At 44.5% G+C, this 21,734-nt stretch overlaps 1 protein-coding gene across 1 annotated transcript in view; it reads right to left on the bottom strand.

Moving 5' to 3' along the window:
• The window catches only part of SPRY3 (sprouty RTK signaling antagonist 3), a 39,031-nt gene extending 20,305 nt beyond the window's left edge, over positions 1–18,726 (bottom strand). Inside the window, exon 1 of the mRNA XM_075323690.1 lies at positions 17,918–18,726. The gene's annotated coding sequence lies outside the window, so the exon portion shown is untranslated. The remainder of the gene's footprint in view (positions 1–17,917) is intronic.
• Between the last annotated feature and the right edge of the window lie 3,008 nt (positions 18,727–21,734).

Here is a 21,734-nt window from a genome sequence, read left to right as displayed (position 1 = left end):
ACCAATCACAGCTCTGCTTCTAGTTTGCTACAGATCATTAATAGGAGCCCTGATTGGTTGCTGTAAGCGGCCTTTACACGCTATGACATCGCTCAAGTGATCTCGTTGGGGTCATGGAATTGGTGACGCACATCCGGTCGCTTTAGCGATGCCGTTGCGTGTGACACCTATGAGTGATTTTGCATCGTCGCAAAAACATGCAAAATCGCTCATCGGTGACATGGGGGTCCATTCTCAATTATCGTTACTGCAGCAGTAACGAAGTTGTTCCTCGTTCCTGCGGCAGCATACATCGTTCCGTGTGACGCCGCAGGAACGAGGAAGCTCTCCTTACCTGCCTCCCGGCCACAATGCGGAAAGGAGGAGGTGGGCAGGATGTTCGTCCCACTCATCTCCGCCCCTTCGCTTCTATTGGGCGGCGGTTCAGTGACGCTGCTGTGACGTCGCTGTGACGCTGAACGAACCGCTCCCTTAGAAAGGAGGCAGTTCGCCGGCCACTGCGACGTTGCAGGGAAAGTAAGTCCGTGTGACGGGTCCGTGCGATGTTGTGCGACACGGGCAGAGATTTGCCCGTGTCGCACAACCGATGGGGGCGGGTACGAACAATAGCGATATTGGTACCGATATCGCAGTGTGTAAAGCGGCCTTTAGTATAAGACAGCTTACAGTATGTGACAGTTAGTATGATTTTGGTGGTCAGAGGGGGAGAGGGAGAGTGAGAGAGTGGGAGAGAGACAGAAAGGGAGAGTGAGAGAGTGGATGGGAGGAAGGGAGGCACAGCGGGATAGAGGGAGTAATGGAGAGTGGCAGAGTGGAAGAGTGGGAGAGAGGGAAAAAGGGAGAGTGGGACAGAGGGAGAGAGAGAGGGAAAGTGGGAGAGAGAGAGAGAGAGAGAGAGAGAGAAACTTAGTTACTATCTCGGGCAACCCCAGGTACCACAGGTAGTCATGTCATAAAATGTTCAACTCCAGCCTGCTTTACTAATATGATTTTTAAATTATTTGTAATGAAAAACAACTTTAAAGAGTAGCTAAACTGTTGTTTTGTGTTTTTTTTAAATACATTTTTCCATCATAAAATGTATGAAAGCTTGCAATCAATGTATTTGATGATTTGTCTTCATTCCTGAAAAAAGCATGTAAGTCTATTTGCCTCCTTTCAGCTGCTTCGACATTTGATTGTACTCATTTGGAGTACAGATGATGGCAGTGCTAAGGTCAGTACCCTGCGTATCAGAGCAATCTCCTGTCGCAGCTCATCCTAGTGGCAGAAAGGTGCTGGGCTGAGCCATCACTGGAATCAGGTCTACTCCAAATGAGTACATTCTCCCATTAATACCACTAAATTCAGGCAAATAGGAAAAAGCAGATGTTACAGTAATTAAGTCAAATCCTCTAATAAAGTGATTTGCAAAGTTTTGAACTTTTGTTGTTGAACAGAATGATTAAAAAAATATAAAGCTTTGTTACACTTTAAAGTTTTGTTGTCAATAGGGATGATCGAATACCTCAAATATTTGGCTTCGGAAATATTTTCCGAGCAGGTCGCCGCTATTCGACTTCATGAATATTCGATGCGCAATGTAAGGGGCACTTTGCACGCTGCGACATTGCAGGCCGATGCTGCGATGCCGAGCGCGATAATCCCCGCCCCCGTCGCAGCGGCGATATCCTTGTGATAACTGCCGTAGCGAACATTATCGCTACGGCAGCTTCACATGGACTCACCTGTCCTGCGACCGTCGCTCTGGCCGGCGACCCGTCTCCTTATTAAGGGGGCGGGTCGTATGGCGTCACTGCGACGTCACACGGCAGGCGGCCAATAGGAGCAGAGGGGCGGAGATGAGCGGGATGTAAACATCCCGCCCACCTCCTTCCTTCCACATATCCTACGGAAGCCGCAGTGACGCCGGTAGGAGATGTTCCTCGCTCCTGCAGCTTCACACACAGCGATGTGTGCTGCCGCAGGAACGAGGAACAACATCGGACCGTCGCGTCAGCGTAATCATGGATGATACGATTACGACGCTTTTGCGCTCGTTAATCCTATCATAGAGCCTTTACACACTACGATGTCACATGCGATGCCGGAAGTGCGTCATTTTCAATTTGACCCCACCGACATCGCACCTGCGATGTCGTAGTGTGCAAAGCCCGCCTTAGTCTATGGGGAGCCCAAATAACTATTTGGAACTATTCAGGCTTCCCATAGACTTACATTTCGCATCAAATATTCACATAGCGGCGACCTATTTGACGGATATTCGCAAAGCCGAATATTTGAGGTATTCGATCATCCTTAGTTGTCAACTTTAAATGGCATATCATTCCTCATGTGGGACACAGAATAAATGTTGCTAAAGGGGTTCTCCAAAAATGTGATAAAATTGCCCCAGTCACATAATTTAAGCTTCAGCCTTTCATAATAACTTGTCAGGATGAGCTGCACTCTCAAAAAACACAGTTCTCTAGATGTCTGACTCAACTGTCAGAGGAGATGTATTGTAAACACACATACCTAAGTGAGATACTGGAGTAAGCCTGTGACATGAGAAGAAATACATCTTCTCATTCTCTGACTGCAAAAGGGGGAATCAGGCTGGAAAAAAAAATCCTCAGTGTTCACTCAGCAAGAAGATTTATCTTTTCCCATGTTACAGCCCTTCTCCTCGGCTCACAAAGATTTGTGTATTTACAATACTGTTCCTCTGTCAGTTGAGACATAGGTCTCTGGAGCTGTGCTTCTACACAATGTAACATGTCCTGACACACAATTAAGATGAGCCGCAGTTTCAATTATGTGACGGGCCATTTTATCACATTCTTAGGGGTACTTTGCACACTACGACATCGCAGCTGCGATGTCGGTGGGGTCAAATCGAAAGTGACGCACATCCAGCGTCGCTGTCGATATCGGAGTGTGTAAATCGTTTTTGATACGATTAACGAGCGCAAAAGCATAGAAATCGTATCATCGGTGTAGCGTCGGTCATTTCCATAATTTCGGGATGACCGATGTTACGATGTTGTTCCTCGTTCCTGCGGCAGTACACATCGCTGTGTGTGAAGCCGCAGGAGCGAGGAACATCACCTACCTGCGTCCTGCGGCTCACACCGGCTATGCGGAAGGAAGGAGGTTGGCGGGATGTTTACGTCCTGCTCATCTCCGCCCCCTCTGCTTCTATTGGCCGCATGCCGTGTGACGTCGTTGTGACGCCGCACGACCCGCCCCCTTAGGAAGGAGGCGTGTCGCCGGCCAGAGCGACGTCGCAGGGCAGGTAAGTGCATGTGAACCTGCCGTAGCGATAATGTTCGCTACGGCAGCTATCACAAGATATCGCAGCTGCGACGGGGGCGGGGACTATCGCGCTCGGCATCGCAAGCATCGGCTTGCGATGTCGTAGTGTGCAAAGTACCCCTTAGAGAACCCCTTTAAGAAAGTATAAAAGTGTAGTATGTAACGAAATATATTTATTGGAAAGATTTCATCTATCACTTTGTTTCACACCATTTGAACCTATTCGCAGGCAGTTATTGGGATTATTTAGGCCTAGTATAGGAAATAATAGTGAAGGCTCACTCTTCAGAACCTGCGCATGTCACCTTTTAGTTTTATCAGAATATTTGTTATGTTTGTTACTGATCTTACTGACTGGCTCCAAAGTCAGTTGCTAATGAACGATGAGCGAGCACTACCATGGTCGTGTGCATGGTACACGAAACAAGCAGGTCGGAAACTTAGACAGCCATGACTCAAATAAGGAGTATGATGGAAGTCAATGGGAAACTCAAGCATTTTTCCAGATGATCTTCCAAAAAAAATACTCTCAAGTTTTCCATTCACATCCATTATACATGGTACTCAAGTTGAGCTCATCCAAGCATCCAACTTGCTCATTTCAAGTACTGAGCACCTGAGCATGGTAGTGCCCACTCATCACTAGCTACGAGTACTGAGCACCCAAGCATGGTAGTGCTCTCTCATCACTAGTTACGACTACCAAGCACCCGAGCATGGTAGTGCTTGTTCATCAGTAGTTACAAGTACCAAGCATGGTAGTGCTCGTTCATCAGTAGTTACGAGTACCAAGCACCCGAGCATGGTAGTGCTCACTCATCACTAGTTATGAGTACTGAGCACCCGAGCATGGTAGTGCCCGCTCATCACTAGTTACAAGTACTGAGCACCCGAGCATGGTAGTGCTCACTCATCACTAGTTACGAGTACTGAGCACCCGAGCATGGTAGTGCCCGCTCATCACTAGTTACAAGTACTGAGCACCCGAGCATGGTAGTGCCCACTCATCACTAGTTACAAGTACTGAGCACCCGAGCATGGTAGTACCCGCTCATCACTAGTTACGAGTACTGAGCACCCGAGCATGGTAGTGCCCGCTCATCACTAGTTTCGAGTACGGAGCACCCGAGCATGGTAGTGCTCGCTCATCACTAGTTACAAGTACTGAGCACCCGAGCATGGTAGTGCGCACTCATTACTAGGTACGAGTACTGAGCACCCAAGCATGGTAGTGCCCGCTCATCACTAGTTACGAGTACTGAGCACCTGAGCATATTAGTGCCCGCTCATCACTAGTTTCGAGTACTGAGCACCCAAGCATGGTAGTGCCCGCTCGTCACTAGTTACGAGTACTGAGCACCCGAGCATGGTAGTGCCCGCTCATCACTAGTTACGAGTACTGAGCACCTGAGCAAAAAAATGTGATTAGTAAAGAAAACTGAAGGTGATACTTTTATGACATGACCACTGCCATGCTACCTGCTTCTTCTTTCCCATCAATCAAACTTTAAGATCAATATATTGATCTTTTCAACTTTTTTACACTTGGTAGATGCCAACAAATGAGCAAGAATGTTTGACAATTATCATTCCTGATATAATTTTTAGATTGTAAATGAAATCTGAAGTTATAGAAGTTTTAAACAAATGGGATCCCAGTGGCGAGTGACTGGCTCCAAAGTCAGATCCAAATGGTTATCTGCAACTGGACATTTGAGGGCCTTGCCTCGGAGCTTGTGTCGCGGGCGGCGGGGCACTGCGCTCACCACGCTCGGGTCCAGCGCTGCTGCTGCTGCTGCTCGGTGGCTCGAGCGGTGGGCCGGATCCAGGGACTCGAGCGGCGCTCATCGCCCGTGAGTGAAAGGGGGTAGTTTGGTTTGGGGATTTGGTCCGTGACGTCACCCACAGGTTGTGGTGAGGTTGGGCACCACCGCTGCTATTGACGAGGATCCCGGGAGCGATGGTAGGGAGCAGCTGGGATGTTGTTTCCCCCCTCCGCGGGTAGGGGTTGGTGGTCCCGGGGCCCGGTGAGGTGACGGGGAGGCAGGGCTGGCAAGGTGCAGGCTCGCGGGGACTGCGCAGCGCGGTGCCGGAAGGCACGGTCGTACTCACTCAGCCACAAATGTACGCAAAGTCTCTGGTAAACCAAACGGCTGGATGGACGGGTCCCGCAGCCGGCTGCTGTGGCTTCTCCCGGACGGTTGGTGTTGGCTGCCTTTCCCTGCACCTTTTGTGGATGTTCGGTCCCGATGGCTTCCCACCGGTAACCCGCTCCCCAGTGTGTGTATGTGCCGGAGGAGCCCTTTTGCCCGCAGGCTCTGGCCCTTGGAACTCTAGCTGTGGCGGTAGCTGTATTTCCTTTTGTTGGTTGGACGGTTGCCTTCAATCGGGTCTTGGCTGTTAGGAAACCCCTGGGGTTCCGGTCACTGATGGATTTGACCTTATTAACGGCGACACCAAGCCTGGTCGGGGTCCGCAGGCCCTGCCGGTTTGTGCTGGCTTCACTTCGCTCCCTGGTTCGGTACCGGCGGGCCACCGCTCGTCCCCGGTCTTACGGTTCCGCGTTGATCTGCCTCTCCTGCAGACGACCACCACCGTCTGCCAACCTTGCTCTAAGTGCCCGGGCCACGTACCCGGACACTGTCAGTTTGCTCCTCCACTACTCATTCACTTTCCTCACTCTTGAACTTCCCTAACTGCACTCTGCTCTGACTGACTTCCTTTCCTGCCTCCAGGACTGTGAACTCCTCAGTGGGTGGGGCCAACCACCTGGCTCCACCCCACCTGGTGTGGACATCAGCCCCTGGAGGGAGGCAACAAGGATTTTGTGTCTGGCTGATGTGCCTGTCTCAGGGTGGGGGTGTGTGTTGTAGTACCTGTGACGACCTGGCTAGTCCAGGGCGCCACACTTGGGCCTAACAAAAGCTACTCTTAGGGGTACTTTACATGTTGTGACATCGCTACCGATATATTGTCGGGGTCACGTCGGTAGTGACGCACATCCGGCGCCGGTAGCGACATCGCAGTGTGTAACACAAATGAGCAACGATCAACGATCGCAAAATCATTCCAAAATGGTGATCATTGACACGTTGTTCATTTCCTTAATATTGCTTTTGCCACCGGTACGATGTTGTTCGCCATTCCTGCGGCAGCACACATCGCTATGTGTGACACCGCGGGAGGGCCGAACATCTCCTTACCTGCGTCCACCGGCAATGCGGAAGGAAGAAGGTGGGCGGGATCTTATGTCCCGCTCATCTCTGCCCCTTCGCTTCTATTGGCCGGCCGCTTAGTGACGCCGCAGTGACGTCACTATGACGCCTAACGCATCTCCCCCTTGAGGGAGGGATTGTTCGGCGGTCACAGCGACGTCGCTGACAAGGTATGTGCTTATGACGCTGCCATAGCAATAATGTTCGCTACGGCAGCGATCACCAAATGTCGCTATTACGACGGGGGCGGTTGCTATCGCGCTCGACATCGCTAGCAATCGCTAGCGATGTCGCAGCGTGTAAAGTACCCTTAAGGGGTACTTTATATGCTGCGACATCGCTAACGATATATCGTCGGGGTCACGTCGTTAGTGACGTACATCCGGCGCCGGTAGCGACATCGCAGCGTGTAACACTAATGAGCGACGATCAAGGATTGCAAAATCGTTCCAAAACGGTGATCGTTGACACATTGTTCGTTTCCTTAATATCGCTGTTGCCACCGGTACGATGTTGTTCGGCGGTCACAGCGACGTCGCTGCACAGGTAAGTGCGTGTGATGCCGCTGTAGCGATAATGTTTGCTACGGCAGCGATCACCAAATGTAGCATATACGATGGGGGCGGGTGCTATCGTGCTCGACATCGCTAGCAATCGCTAGCGATGTCGCAGCGTGTAAAGTACACCTAACACTCCGGTGGTCCTATCTGACCCCAGTGTGATGACCTGGTAAATAAGTATAACCACAGACCCTTTAGGTCAATAAAGGGTTTGGTTCTTTTAGGAAAACCATAAAACTCATTCTGCATTGACAAGTCTGGTCACACACTCCTCCATCTGCAGCTATATTACGGACCGGAGAGTAGAGCACCGGATATGGCTGCCACAGGGGGGATGGCTTCTGAAGCAAGTGAGCAATGATAGGTTGATCAAAATCATGTTTCCAATGCATTTAGTATGATTTTCCTAGAAAAACCAAGCTACTTATTTGTACATGTGCAAAATATTACTTAACTTACAGTATATATAATAAATCAGATCATGAACTACCATAAATGTAGAATTCACATAATTTTTTATTTTCATGGTTGCATATTATCTTATAGGTGCCTTATTTAGCAGACTGGCTTACTAAGATAAAAATAATATTAGGCCTTGTTCACATGCTCCATTTATTCCATGGGTTTTTGCCACGGAAAAACACAGAGTTTTACAGTGCCAGGAAAGTGAGTGAGATTTCTGACATCTAATGTATATGCACAGATTTGATTCATCAAAGAGTTTTTTCAAATCTGCAGAATGTCGGTAATGTCAAGTGCGCCATCACCTAATCCAGCAGGACGCTGGTGTACCGTCCCGCGGCCTCGACTGCGGCCGCCGAGCCGCTCGGATCCGTGCTCGCGTTCTACGGGTGGTGGCTCGAGCCTCTCACGGACCCGGGGGTCACTTCGCTCTGCAAGGGGGTTGGCGTTACACACAGGGGATGCGGGTATATGGTTTTTGGGATGATTGTTCGTGACGCCACCCACGAGTTGTGGTGATGGTGGACACCACCGCTGCGGTGAAGGTACAGGGACTCCCGGGAGTGGTGTAGTGGCGCAGCTAGGTATTGACCCCTCCGTGGGTAGGGGATGTTGGTCCCGGGGCCCGGTCGGGCTGTGGGCAGGGGTGCAGGGCGTAGTGCTGCGGTACAGCGCGGTGCGGTGCCTGATGGTACTGTTGTACTCACGATTAAACCAAACAGAGTCACTGGTAAACAAAATGGAGGAATGAATGGGGCCCGCAGCCGGCTGCAGCTTCCTAGTGGGGTTGGCAATGTCCGCCTTTCTCCTGCACCTGTGTTTGTAGTGTGACCACTGTGCCTGGACACTGGTAGTCTGCTCCCCGGCGTGTATGTGTCATAGGAGCCCCTGTTGCCCCAGACGCTGGCCCTTGGATCTCTGGCCTCTGGCGGTGACTACTATCCAGACTGGGTTGGGCTGTTGCCTTCAATTGGGATTTTGGTGGGAATGAACCCCTGAGGTCCAGACTGCAATCAGTTAATCTGACTATGGTGGTGGCATATAGCCTAGTCGGGGTCTGAGTACCCTGCCTGGTGCTCCGGTATCCAGTTAGCTGCCCGGTTTGGTTCCGGCGGGCCACTACCCTGTCCCGCTCCCTTACAGTTAGGCTGGTCGTATTCCCGGTCTCCTGCAGGCGGCCACTGCCGTCTGCCTGCCTGACTGTTGCACTCCACTCCTCTCCACTGCACTGCACTGCCTCACTGTTTGAACCATCTCTCTCTGTCTTCCTGCCTCAGGCCAGCAGACTCCTCGGGGGGGCGTGTCTTTCCACCTGACTCTGCCCACCTGGTGTGCCTGTCTAACACTGAGGGAGGCAATCAGGTCTTTGTGGTTGACTGATGCTACCTTTCTAGTGTGGGGGTGTATGTGGTGAGTGTTGTGACCTGTGACCCCTGGGGTCCAGGGCGTCACATTGGCGCCACGCAGGGGACATCACTGCATCGCAGCACCCGTGTCCAGTGCGATACAGGATAGATGAGGAGACCGAAGCTATGAGGATGGAGAGCCAGAATATTGTTTATGGAGTGGGGGTTTTTTTTGTTTATTTTTGGTGGATGGGCTGTGGTGGACCATTATACTACATGGGAGGTTGTAGGGGGACCATCTTGCTGCATGAAAGGCTGGGAGGCTGTGTGGAGACCATTATATAGCATGAGAGGCTGGGGGGGATCATTATACTTGGGTAGTAGTGGGGGGACCATCATACTGGATGGGAGGCTGTGTGGGGAACATTATACTGCATGAGAGGCTGTTGGGGGACTATTATACTTGGGTTGTAGTAGAGGGACCGTCATACTGGATGGGAGGCTGTGTGGGGACCATTATACTGCATGAGAGGCTGTGGGGAGACCATTATACTTGGGTAGTAGTGAGGGGACCCCGTCATACTGGATGGGAGGCTGTGTGGGGACCATTATTCTGCATGAGAGGCTGTGAGGGGACCATTATATGGCATGAGAGGCTGTGGGGGACCATTATTCTTGGATTGTAGCGGGGGGACCGTCATACTGGATGCGAGGCTGCGTGGGTACCATTATACTGCATGAGAGGCTGTGGGGGGACCATTATACTTGGGTAATAGTGGGGGGACAGTCATACTGGATGGGAGGCTGTGTGGGGACCATTATACTGCATGAGAGGCTGTGTGGAGACCATTATATGGCATGAGAGGATGTGGGGGGACCATTATACTTGTGTTGTACTGGGACACCGTCATACTGGATGGGAGCCTGTGTGGGGACCATTATACTGCAGGAGAGGCTGTGGGGGGACCATCATACTGGATGGGTGGCTGTGGGGGGACCACCATTACAGTGTAAGAAGGGCTGTGAGAGGACCAACTTTACAGTGTATGGATGGCTAAGGAGGGACCATCATTTAGTGTATGGGTGGCTGTGGAAAGACTGTCATTATAGTGTATGGATGGCTGTGGGGGATCATGACATTGTGTTTGGTGGCAGTGGGTGGGATCATCACATTACGTGGATTGGCTGCGGGGAGGGGGCCATCACAGCATGGGGTGGCTATGGTGGACCATCACACTTTTGGGTGACTGTGGTGGGCATCATACCATGGGGCTGTGTTGGAAATCATACTGTTTGGGGGCTATGGTGGACATCATGCTGTATATTGGAGGCTATGGTTGCCATCTTATTGTGTTGGGTGCTTTGGCAACCATCTTATTGTGTGGGATGCGCTGGGACATTATATGATTTCTATATACACTCTTGCTCAGGGGCATTATTACAATAAAAATACACTGAGGACATTATTATGAAGAGGCATGTTGGGGGATACTTGCCTTTATAAGAGAAGCACAGGAGACATTATTATTATGATAATAAACCACAGGAGTATTTTTATTATTATTATACGGAGGTATGGGGTCATTATTATCAGAGTTCAAGGGGGATTATATTAATAGAGGCATTATTTGGAAATGGTGCTGTATGTCTAAAAGGAGGCACAGATTATCAATATTAATAAGAGGAGGTACAGTAGGAACACAGAGGGGGCACTGTTATTATGTGGGGCACAAAAAGAATGTAATATTACTGTATAGGGCACAGTGGGGCATTATTACTGTATAGGTTGGTTATAGAGCCATAGGATTTGTTTAGAGGTGGGGATGGAAGGAGGGGGCTGTAAATCAGTAAGTCAAATATGCTTCTATGTTCGATTTTGCAGGGTTGAGTTGTAGATGGAAGAAGTGGCCATTGCGGTCTGGGCCAAATGGAAACCAAAAGGGAAAATGAATGACAACAATCAGCGAGATCATCACTGGTGATGATATATGGTCTGTAGAGCACTGGGGTAGAACTGATATTACCATTATATGGTCAAATGTATGCTGGTAATATCAGTTCTAGCACAGTGGTCTTGATTAATGATCATTTGGGCAGAATTATCCCTATTGTATATGCTGGTGGTATTTGTCTGTTATATTGCAATATTTTTATTGCAGTATTATTACACTTCATATAGATATATTATTGTAAATATTAGTATTGTACTAAATTTCCTCCAGGAAGAATAATATTAGTGATAAAGACCCCAATCTGGGAAGGGTGCGGGTACAGTTTGGGCCTGTGTGTTTTCAAATAGCACAATTGTCATGATGCTGATTAGTGGCGCTCTGCCCTTCTGCAGAGCCTGTAATGGGCCTCATATTTTCCTCCAGTGAATTTATTGTTCCAAGTCTAGTGGTGTGGGAGGGGTCTGTTCTCTGAAGCCTCGTTCCAGAGTATGGCTTCGCTTCATCCAGGAGACCGTCCACCCGGAATGCCGCCAGTGATAGTTCCTGTTTAGCAGTGCACGTCTCTGGTTCCTGTAAGTGACTGACCTGATCTTGTCCCACTTCCTAATTCCTCGTACCCCGTCCCGTGTACTCCCCTACCCTGTCTTGACTCCCTGCCTCCCTGACCTTTAGCTTGTTCCTGACCCCTGGCTTCACTCTCTCCCATGTACCTGACTTGTCCTCTTGGCTACTGACTTTGGCTTGTATTCTGACCCCAGCTCCACTTTATTCCTGGTACTTTACGTGACTTCCTGGTTTACTGACTCTTGGCTTGAACACTGACTTTGGCTTCTCTCTCTCCCTCAGTTACTGACGTGATCTCCTGACTCCTGACCCCTGGCTTATTCGACTTCCCCACAGATCTCCTCCACTAGGGTATCTAGCGACTCCTAGTGGTCTAGCATCTCATTACACCTGGGTGCTCGGCATCACAACAATATTATAACAGGATTGTGTTAAAGGCTCGAATATCAGATCGATCTGTCCAGCTTCACAGTTTCTTGAAGTTCAATAAGGACTCCAAATCTTCCTGAAATAAACTGGACACCATATTCCCACAAACTACCAAGACCCTCAACAGGTTCCAATTCACAACACACCCACTGGTTGACCAAACATAGACACATACAGCATAAACATCTACCAACAGAGTACCTCAAAATTGAGTTTCTTATGTTGAGCCAAGAGAAATGGTAAAAATGTACCCAAGTATATTGGATTGGGTTCATAAGGCGATATAAACTGTGATATAAGGGTAATTGTTTTCCAATGACTAATCTACCAGTTTTCTTGTATCTAATTATAAATTATTTGAGTAATTGATCAGATGTTTCCCTGTTGAATCCAGCATCTCATGTACATACTGCACCTTGAAATGTTGGGTTGCCGAATCCATTGATTCACACAGTTACAATGGCTTGCCCATAAATTGAGTACACTGCACATGAGACAGTTGGGTTCCAACGTTGCACCATACAGCTCGTGTCCATGCAATGTTGCATGTGGCAAAGCTTGACCTTCTTAGGAACACCTGATAAAAATGTCTCCATCCTGGGCAGCCTCCATACTTGCCCTGTCTCTACAATAATGGTGACATCTTGTATTGCTGCCTCCTGGTGAACCATTGACCAAGGTCCAAGGAAACCATGAGGCCCCATGAAAATCCAAGTTGGTGAAGAATGGTCTCACTAAATAACATTAAAACATTAATACTTTTGATTGAATCAAAAACTATACCAGTAAAGAGTGGTATGATATCATAAGCACAGCCTACATGATGTGTATTTTTTTCGGTAAAATGTTTCTTCTTGTGAAGAATGCCAAGTTGGGATGAGCAGACATATGCATGCAATGTTCTGATCCTTTGCACTGATGAGGGGTAAACACCACAAAATATGCGTCTGCAAGTTTATTTTTTGGTTTGGCTTCTTATCCTAAGTTAGTTGGAAAGTCCATTTAAAGGGAATCTGTCACCAGGTTTTTCCCATATATAGTGTGGCCACCATCAGAAAGCTCTTATATACAGCATTCTAGAATGCTGTATATATGTCCTCAATCTACTCTGCATAATATAAAAAAAATCTTTTATTATACTCACATGTGGGGCAGTCTGGTCCGATGGGCACTGCTGGTCTTGATCCGGCACCTCCTCTCTTGTTTCATGTGGATGACAATTCCATGTCATCCACAGAGTCCACCATTGGGCTCCTGAGCACGCGCACTTCTTCTGCCCTGCTGAGGGCAGAGCAAAGTCCTGTAATGTGCAGAAGCGGGGAAAGGGCAAAGGGCGCCCACGCATGTGCACTAACATGCCTTGCTCTGTCCTCGGTGGGGCAAAGAGAAGTGCGCATGTATAGGAGCGCAATGGTAGACTCTGTGTAGATGACGTGGAATTGTCATCCACATGAAACAACAAGAGAGGAGGTGCCGAATTAAGAAGCAATGGACGACACTGTGTAGATGACGTAGGATGAGTCATCCACACGAAACAAGAAGGTAGGAGGCACCGGCTAAAGACCAGAGACATCCATGAGACCAGACCACCCCTTAGGTGAATATAACAAGAGGGTTTTTTTTATCTTATGCAGATTGGCTTTTGGACACATATACAACATTCTAGAAAGCTGGACATAAGGGCTGAAGTTTATAAGCTAAAAACCTGGTGACAGGTTCCCTCTAAGGGGACGATATTGACTTTTAGAATTGCTACCTCCAATATCTGGCACTGGAGTTCCTTTCCTCATCATTTCTGAGGAGACTATATTTCATATATTTCAAATTTCAGTAAACGAGCAGATATAAAAACACTAAATCCTATAAGTATAAAGTAGTTCCCATAACTTAGTATGAGAACTTGTCCTACAGACCAACAAAACATCCCTGAGTGAAGATGTTTATTTGTGCAATGTATTGGTAAAAGGTCAAGTAGGATCCTCTCCTTGGCAAAGAAACTGGTCAACACCAAGCAGTCTATGGAGATTGTAGAAGACAATAATGGTTGCACAATCAGTAAGTATAAATCTAATCATGAAGGCAGTACATATGCTATTACTATGTAACATCACCAGATTAGAAATCCAGCAGTAGACTGGATGCCATTGTGGTGTGAAAAGTGTTACTCTAGAGCAGAGGTCCCCAACCTTTCTGACCATGGGAGCCACATTCAGCTCTCAGAGGGGGTCGTGAGCCACATTCAACCACCACCCCCTCACAGTAGTGACACCCAGAACCCCCATTACAAGTATAATCACAGCCAAAGCTTTTCCACAGAAATCCCACTAAGGTAGAATACCAAGATCAAAGGGGTTCCAACCTTATCCCCATTCAGATCTGCTCTTCTGTGTGTGGCTGCTCACAAAAGTCACGATCTGGAGACCTGCTCTTGATAGCTGTTTGCTAGACCTGGTCTTTATGCACCAAGCATGAAGACAGCCGTGAGCCACAAATCACAGGCCCACAAGCCACATGTGGCTCTCGAACTACAGGTTGGGGATTCCTGCTCTAGAGCCCGTGAGCCACATGTGGCTCCCAAACTAGAGGATGGGGACCCCTGCTCTAGAGGAAAGGACAATATTGGCTTCAAAATAGGCTAAAGATTGATCGCAAGGACACATGATCCTGGGATGACATTGTATAGTCTTTTCTGGAAGACTATAATGGATCTATTGGTGTATAGTCTGTCGAGATTGTAAGGTTACCATCTGCAATCTTGGGCTTGGGTTATCTGCAATGTGACTTGCCGATGATTAGTGTCTTAGATGTGTTACAATATGAATCTGTATAATTGAAAAATTCTAATAATGCAACATCGTGGCAAGGGCAACTCAACATTTTACTCTACTGTTACCGTAAAAGTGGAAAACCAGGAGAAATGTCAACCACCAAGCTCCAAATAAAGGAAAATCCAAATTCTATTGTCACACCTGTCCCAATGCCATGATTACAATGTAAAATATTTTGTAAATAATTCACTACTAAGTTCATGACACATGGTATATATGGTAACTAATATTTTTGGGATCTGCTCATAAATAAATAGAAAGAAATATCTTAAAAAGTGTCCAACAAAACTAAAGTAATCAATATATCCATAGAGATATAGACACAGAAACATTGTATAAGTATAATAGATGGCAAATGCTCCATTTTATCATCTCCTCTAGGAGCAAATAACATGATGCCTATGATATTGGTATCTCCACAGGCTCAAGGCTTGCTTGTAGGCCTGAGGTATGTTCATAGACCCGAGACAGATGCATGGGCCCAAGACATCTCCATAGACATGTTCAGGACACCTTGATGTAATGAAGTCGAGGTGTCCTCATAAACCATAAACCATTCCATTGTGACCCTTTCTAACATATGTAAAAATATCTGCTTCCCCAAAAAATAATTTAAGAAATGTTACACCGACGATTGGAAGTGATGGTCGTCCTTGACAAGATCCCCTTGACCAACACCCAGCTACTGTCTAGATTATAATCCTAATGATAAGAGCAAGGTCCACACCTTTCCATAAGAGACAACGAGCATAGAACATGGCAACTTATATTGGCGAGATTGGTGATATATCATGATTGAGATATAGAACCAGGACATTTCTAATAAAACACTTTCTTCTACTGCACATCAGACTCTGCCATTATCACCTGACAACTCCTTTTTATTTCAATGAGGTTTGGAACCTGCATCAAAAAATAATCTATTTTTTTACATATTAACAGAATATTCCTTCAACTATAATCTTGGTGTTAATCATTCTTCCATACTATTGATCGTAATATACACGTCCTATTTGTATTACACTTATGAATGTTAAAGTAATCTGCAAAAAAACAGTAATAAATACATCCGCATAACCCATCTTTTATGAGATCGGGGTGTTATATTGTGTTTATAGAAATGCAAATTGTCCCCATTCTGAAAACACACTGACTATGCGGCCCTATACTACATCGATGGCAAATTACTATATCTAATACAGTGGGGCAGGATCATAAATTAATTATTTCTTGATGGAAGAAAATGTAACATAAAAGTATAACACAAAAATGCTCAATACACTTTCAAAGATTTTCATTCATTTATTGTTTTTGTGTTTATTTATTTTACTCTTTTGACTGTTTTATCTACTATGATGATGATTGTATTTTGCTTTTTTATTTTACTCTTTTGGCTGTTTTATCTATTATGATGATGATTGTTTATTTCTTTCTTTCTTTTACTGTTTAGACTATTTTATCTATTATCATGATGATTGTATTTTGCTTTTTTATTTTACTCTTTTGGCTGTTTTATCTATTATGATGATGATTGTTTGTTTTTTTCTTTCTTTCTTTTACTGTTTAGACTGTTTTATCTATTATCATGATGATTGGGCTTTGCTTTTTTTATTTTACTCTTTTTACTGTTTTGTTTACTATGATGATGGAAGACAATGTACAATAAACGTATAACAAAAAAATGATCAAAATACTTTCAAAGGTTTTCATAACTTTATTGTTTGTGTGTTTATTTATTTTACTCTTTTGACTGTTTTATCTATTATGATGATGATTGGGCTTTGCTTTTATTAGTTTAGTTTTTGGCTATTTTATCTACTATGATGCTGATTGGGCTTTGCTTTTTTATTTTACTCTTTTGACTGTTTTATTTATTATGATGATGATGATTGGGCTTTGCTTTTTTCATTTTACTCTTTCGACTGTTTTATCTACTATGATGCTGATTGGGCTTTGCTTTTTTATTTTACTCTTTTGACTGTTTTATCTGTTATGATGATGATGATGATTGGGCTTTGCTTTTTTCAGTTTACTCTTTCGACTGTTTTATTTACTATCATGATAAATGAGTTTTTCTTTTTTTATTTTACTCTTTCGACTGTTTTATCTACTATGATGATGATTGGGCTTTGCTTTTTTCATTTTAATCTTTCAACTGTTTTATCCACTGTGATGATGATGATTGAGCATTTTCCACCCCTACATTAAAACCAATGGAACATTATCATATCTAAATAATCTGGAGTAAACATTTTTTTAGAACAGTCTTTCGCTTTTTTTTTTTTTTTTACTTAAATCCTACAATAAATGAAAAAAAAAAAAACACCAACCATCTTAACATTCCGAATTCTTATTTTTTTCAATACAGAAATGACAATGCTTTTTGTCAAGGAGTATTTTTTTTTCCCCTGTGCTTTTCACAATGCTCAGACTGAATAATGTATTTTTAAGGCGTCCTTTTCAGAAAGAATTAATGTCCACTGCATTCCCTTAAATCAATAATTATATTTCCTGAGATGGAGAACACATTACAGATTCTATCGACAGATTGCCCACTATGGATAATCTAAAATCTGAACAATCTTTTTTTTCTAATTTTGAGATGTATGTATATATATATATATATATATATATATATTTCGTGTGTGTGTATATATATATATATATATATATGTATATATATATATATACATATATATATATATATGCATATATATTTCGTGTGTATATATATATATATATATATATCCTGTATATGTATACCGTGTGTGTGTATATGTATATATATATCATGTATAAATAATATCATGTATATGTATATCATGTAATCGTGTATATATATCATGTATATATGTATCGTGTGTATATATCATGTAAATATATATCGAATATATATTTCATGTGTATATATATCCTTGTAGATTGTGAGCCCTCACGGGCAGGGACCTCTATCCTCCTGTACCAGTTGTATTGTTTATGATTATTGTACTTGTCCCTATTATGTATACCCCTTTCACATGTAAAGCGCCATGGAATTGATGGCGCTATAATAATAAATAAAATATATATATATATATATATATATCAGAAAAAATAAAAATGAATAGAATTTATACTACCATCAACTTACCTATGTGAGACATTAGGTCCATGATGCTTTGAGTATATATAGTCCCCACCCAGATCCATATATATATATATATATATATATATATATATCAGAAAAAATAAAAATGAATAGAATTTATACTACCATCAACTTACCTATGTGAGGCATTAGGTCCATGATGCTTTGAGTATATATAGTCCCCACCCAGATCCAGGTAGTTACTGATCCTCTGTCTTTCCCTTTGTATGCATCCTAGTTATTGGGAAAAGTCTGAATGAATACTCCTCCTTGATCGAGGTCTATCGAAACGAAGGTGTGTCTCCAAAACGCAGAGCCAGCATTCGCACCGATATGCACATTTTATGCGGATGGCAACAGAAATGCTATAGGCAAATGTAGGCGAAGCTTAGCAAAGCTCGGAGCTGCATCACCAAGCCCTACACATAAATCCGCAGCTATGGCTTTGGTTTAAAGGATGTCTTCGGCAAACATCTGTACGTCAATAAATATATAGGGTTTTGCACTGGAGACGTCTTGTTGGCTCCTTCCCGGGGTGCATCTCTGCTCAGCACTGGATGATTGTATGAGGTGGTGCTGATCTGTGACACTCTGTTTTGTGAATGCGGATATTCTCAGTTATCTTGTGAATGAGTTAAGGGGGTGGAGAGAGGTGGAGTCTGCAGGGCTTTGTCAGTCTGCGTTCTGGATGTGTGGAGCCTCTGTTTCTCCCTCTCATTGTACAACCATATCTCCTTATGTTGTCTTCTCTGCATCCGTCTTATAGAAAATTATTGCCCAATTTTTCATCCAGAATTCCTTTCTTTTTCCCAAAAAACCCCATAAAATCGCCGTGATCGCATCACCGAAAGATGGGATTATTGACCGTAACTGGACATTTTATTTCTTCATGTTCTCTCCCACGTTCTCTCCTCTCTCTCTCTCTCCTCTCTCTCTCCTTTGCTTTGCTGTAGTCCTAATGCTTAAGTGGCGTCATCCTTTGGAAATTGAATCGGTCCATTAGATCTCCCCATAGGCTTCTCTGTATCCGGTCCCATGGCTCTGACTGCAACAGAATTAAACAAGGAAAAATAATGCAAAAATGATTTTAAAGCAGCATTTCATCTGGCGGATGCTCAAAATAGATTGCTCATATTCGAGTATTTTTGGAATTGTGATTTGTTTTGATATTAAACATATATCTACTGTAGGTTTTTATACAAAGGCAGACGCTTACTGAGATGTTTTGACATTAGGGCAGACCTTACTGAGATGTTTTGACATTAGGGCAGACCTTACTGAGATGTTTTCACATTAGGGCAGACCTTACTGAGATTTTTTACATTAGGGCAGATCATTTCTGGAATTTTTTTACATTAGGGCAGACCTTATTGGGATTTCTCACATTAGGACAGACCTTGCTAAGATTTTTTTACATTAGGACCGACCTTACTGGAATTTTTCATATTCGAACAGACCTTTACTGGGATTTTTTATATTAGGACAGACCTATACTGCAAATTTTTTACATTAGGACAGACCTTACTGGGATTTTTTACGATAGGACAGACCTTTATTGGGATTTTTTTTACATTAGGGCAGATCTTTCTATGATTTCTCACATTAGGACAGACCTTACTGGGATTTTTTACATTAGGACAGACTTTACTGGGATTTTTTACATTAGGACAGACTTTACTGGGATTTTTTACATTAGGATAGACCTTACTGGGATTTTTTTACATTAGGACAGACCTTACTGCAATTTTTTACATTAGGACAGCCTTTACTGGGATTTTTTACATTAGGGCAGACCTTACTGTGATTTCTCACATTAGGACAGACCTTACTGCGATTTTTTACATTAGGACAGACCTTACTGGGATTTTTTACATTAGGATAGACCTTACTTGGATTTTTTTTACATTAGGGCAGACCCTATTGGGATTTTTTACATTAAGGCAGACCTTATTGGGATTTTTTACATTAGGGCAGACTTTACTGTGATTTCTCACATTAGGACAGACCTTACTGGGATTTTTTACATTAGGATAGACCTTACTGGGATTTTTTTTACATTAGGGCAGACCTTATTGGGATTTTTTACGTTAGGACAGACCTTACTTTGATTTTTCACTTTAGGACAGACCTTACTGGGATTTGTTTTACTTTAGGGCAGACTTTTATTGGGATTTTTTACATTAGGGCAAACCTTATTGGGATTTTTTACATTAGGGCAGACCTTACTGTGATTTCTCACATTAGGACAGACCTTACTGGGATATTTTACATTAGGGCAGACCTTACTGGATGCATGCATACTTTGATCTGCCCTGTGGAGGTCAGAGCAAAGTAATGTAATGTGTAGGTATGGGGAAAGGTCAAAGACCTCCTGTGCATGCGCACTATAATACTTTGATCTGCTCTCGGCAAGGCAGAGAGAAGTGCGCATGCACAGGAGCGCAATGGAGGATTCTGTGTGGATGACGTAGGAAGCGTCTTGCACGCCGAGCTGGTAAGGAGGACAGTGATGGAAAAGAGGAGGCGCTGGATTGAAACCAGCGATACCCATCGCACTGTATCATAGATCCCAAGCACTCAAATAGGACACGAAGAATAAATGCAAAAGTGTTGTTTATTAGACTATTTGCAAAAAGAAAACACCACCGCAATAGAGCAAAGCCAACGTTTCGGCCTGTGTTAGGCCTTTGTCAAGGTTTTTGCGTATGATAGATTGGCGGATGGGACGACTTAAACGTCAAACGATTGTACCATATGGCGTTTACTTTTCAAAAGTACATTGCAAAGGCCAGGGAGGCCCAGAAGAGAGGTGGGGGAAGAAAGAGGATACCCATCGGACCGGACTGCCGCATGGGTGAGTATATATGGTATTCTAGAATGCTGTATATAAGGACTCACTAGTGGTGGCCGCAGGTTAGGGGGGATAAATCTAGTGACAGGTTCCCTTTAAGCAGTGAAAATTTTTTAAAACATTTGCAAACCAAACAAATTATTTTGTGTCGCCAATTTCTGAATCCCATAACTAATTTTGGGGTATGTATGTTATTTTGATCACTTTTTACTGCATATTATTATGGAGGCATGTTGGCTATTCCCCTTTACAGCATTTACTACATAGATTCATTCATTTTAGATTTTGATAGATTTGTAAGGTATAGGATGTGGTAATACCAAAGATGCATATTTTTTAGTTATATCTAAGGAGAAAAAGGAGGGGATTATAGTTTTTTCATAACTTTTTTTCCCTTTATATTTTAATCCTTTTAGCCCCTTGAACCTGCCATAATTAGATTTTTTTGTTCTATATACTGCCATACATATGTATTGTTGTACATAGTTAAAATCACATACTCCTAGGCCTTAAGGCCCCGTCACACGCTCCGAAATATCGTACGATCGCATGAGCGATCGCACCCACCCCCGTCGGTTGTGCATCACGGGCAATTCATTGCCCGTGGCGCACAATGTCGTTAACCCCCGTCACAAGTACTTATCTCCCTAACGACGTCGCTGTGGGCGGCGAACATCCTCTTCCTCTTCCCCCCCGCCCAATAGAAGCGGAGGGGAGGAGATGAGCAGGCGGAACATCCTGCCCACCTCCTTCCTTCCTCATTGCCGGGGGGACGCAGGTAAGCTGTGTTCGTCATTCCCGGAGTGTCACACGTAGTGATGTGTGCTGCCTCGGGAACGACGAACAACCGGCGCACAGAAGGAGGAACGACATTATGGAAATGAACGACGTGTCAACGAGCAACGATAAGGTGAGTATTTTTGCTCGTTAACAGTCGTTCAGAGCTGTCACACGCTACAACATCTCTAACGATGCCGGATGTGCGTTACGGAATCACATACATATTGTTCGATATATTGTAGCGAGTGATGGGGCCTTTCTAGGAGGACAAAGATGGCAGCAAAGATGAAGACTCCTGATGCCATCAAAACCCATTGGTCCCC

The sequence above is a fragment of the Anomaloglossus baeobatrachus genome, chromosome 9 (assembly GCF_048569485.1).
Source record: "Anomaloglossus baeobatrachus isolate aAnoBae1 chromosome 9, aAnoBae1.hap1, whole genome shotgun sequence".
Classification (NCBI taxonomy): domain Eukaryota; kingdom Metazoa; phylum Chordata; class Amphibia; order Anura; family Aromobatidae; genus Anomaloglossus; species Anomaloglossus baeobatrachus.
The sequence above is the reverse complement of the archived record's forward strand: the minus strand, read 5'-3'. Positions and strand labels throughout refer to the sequence as shown.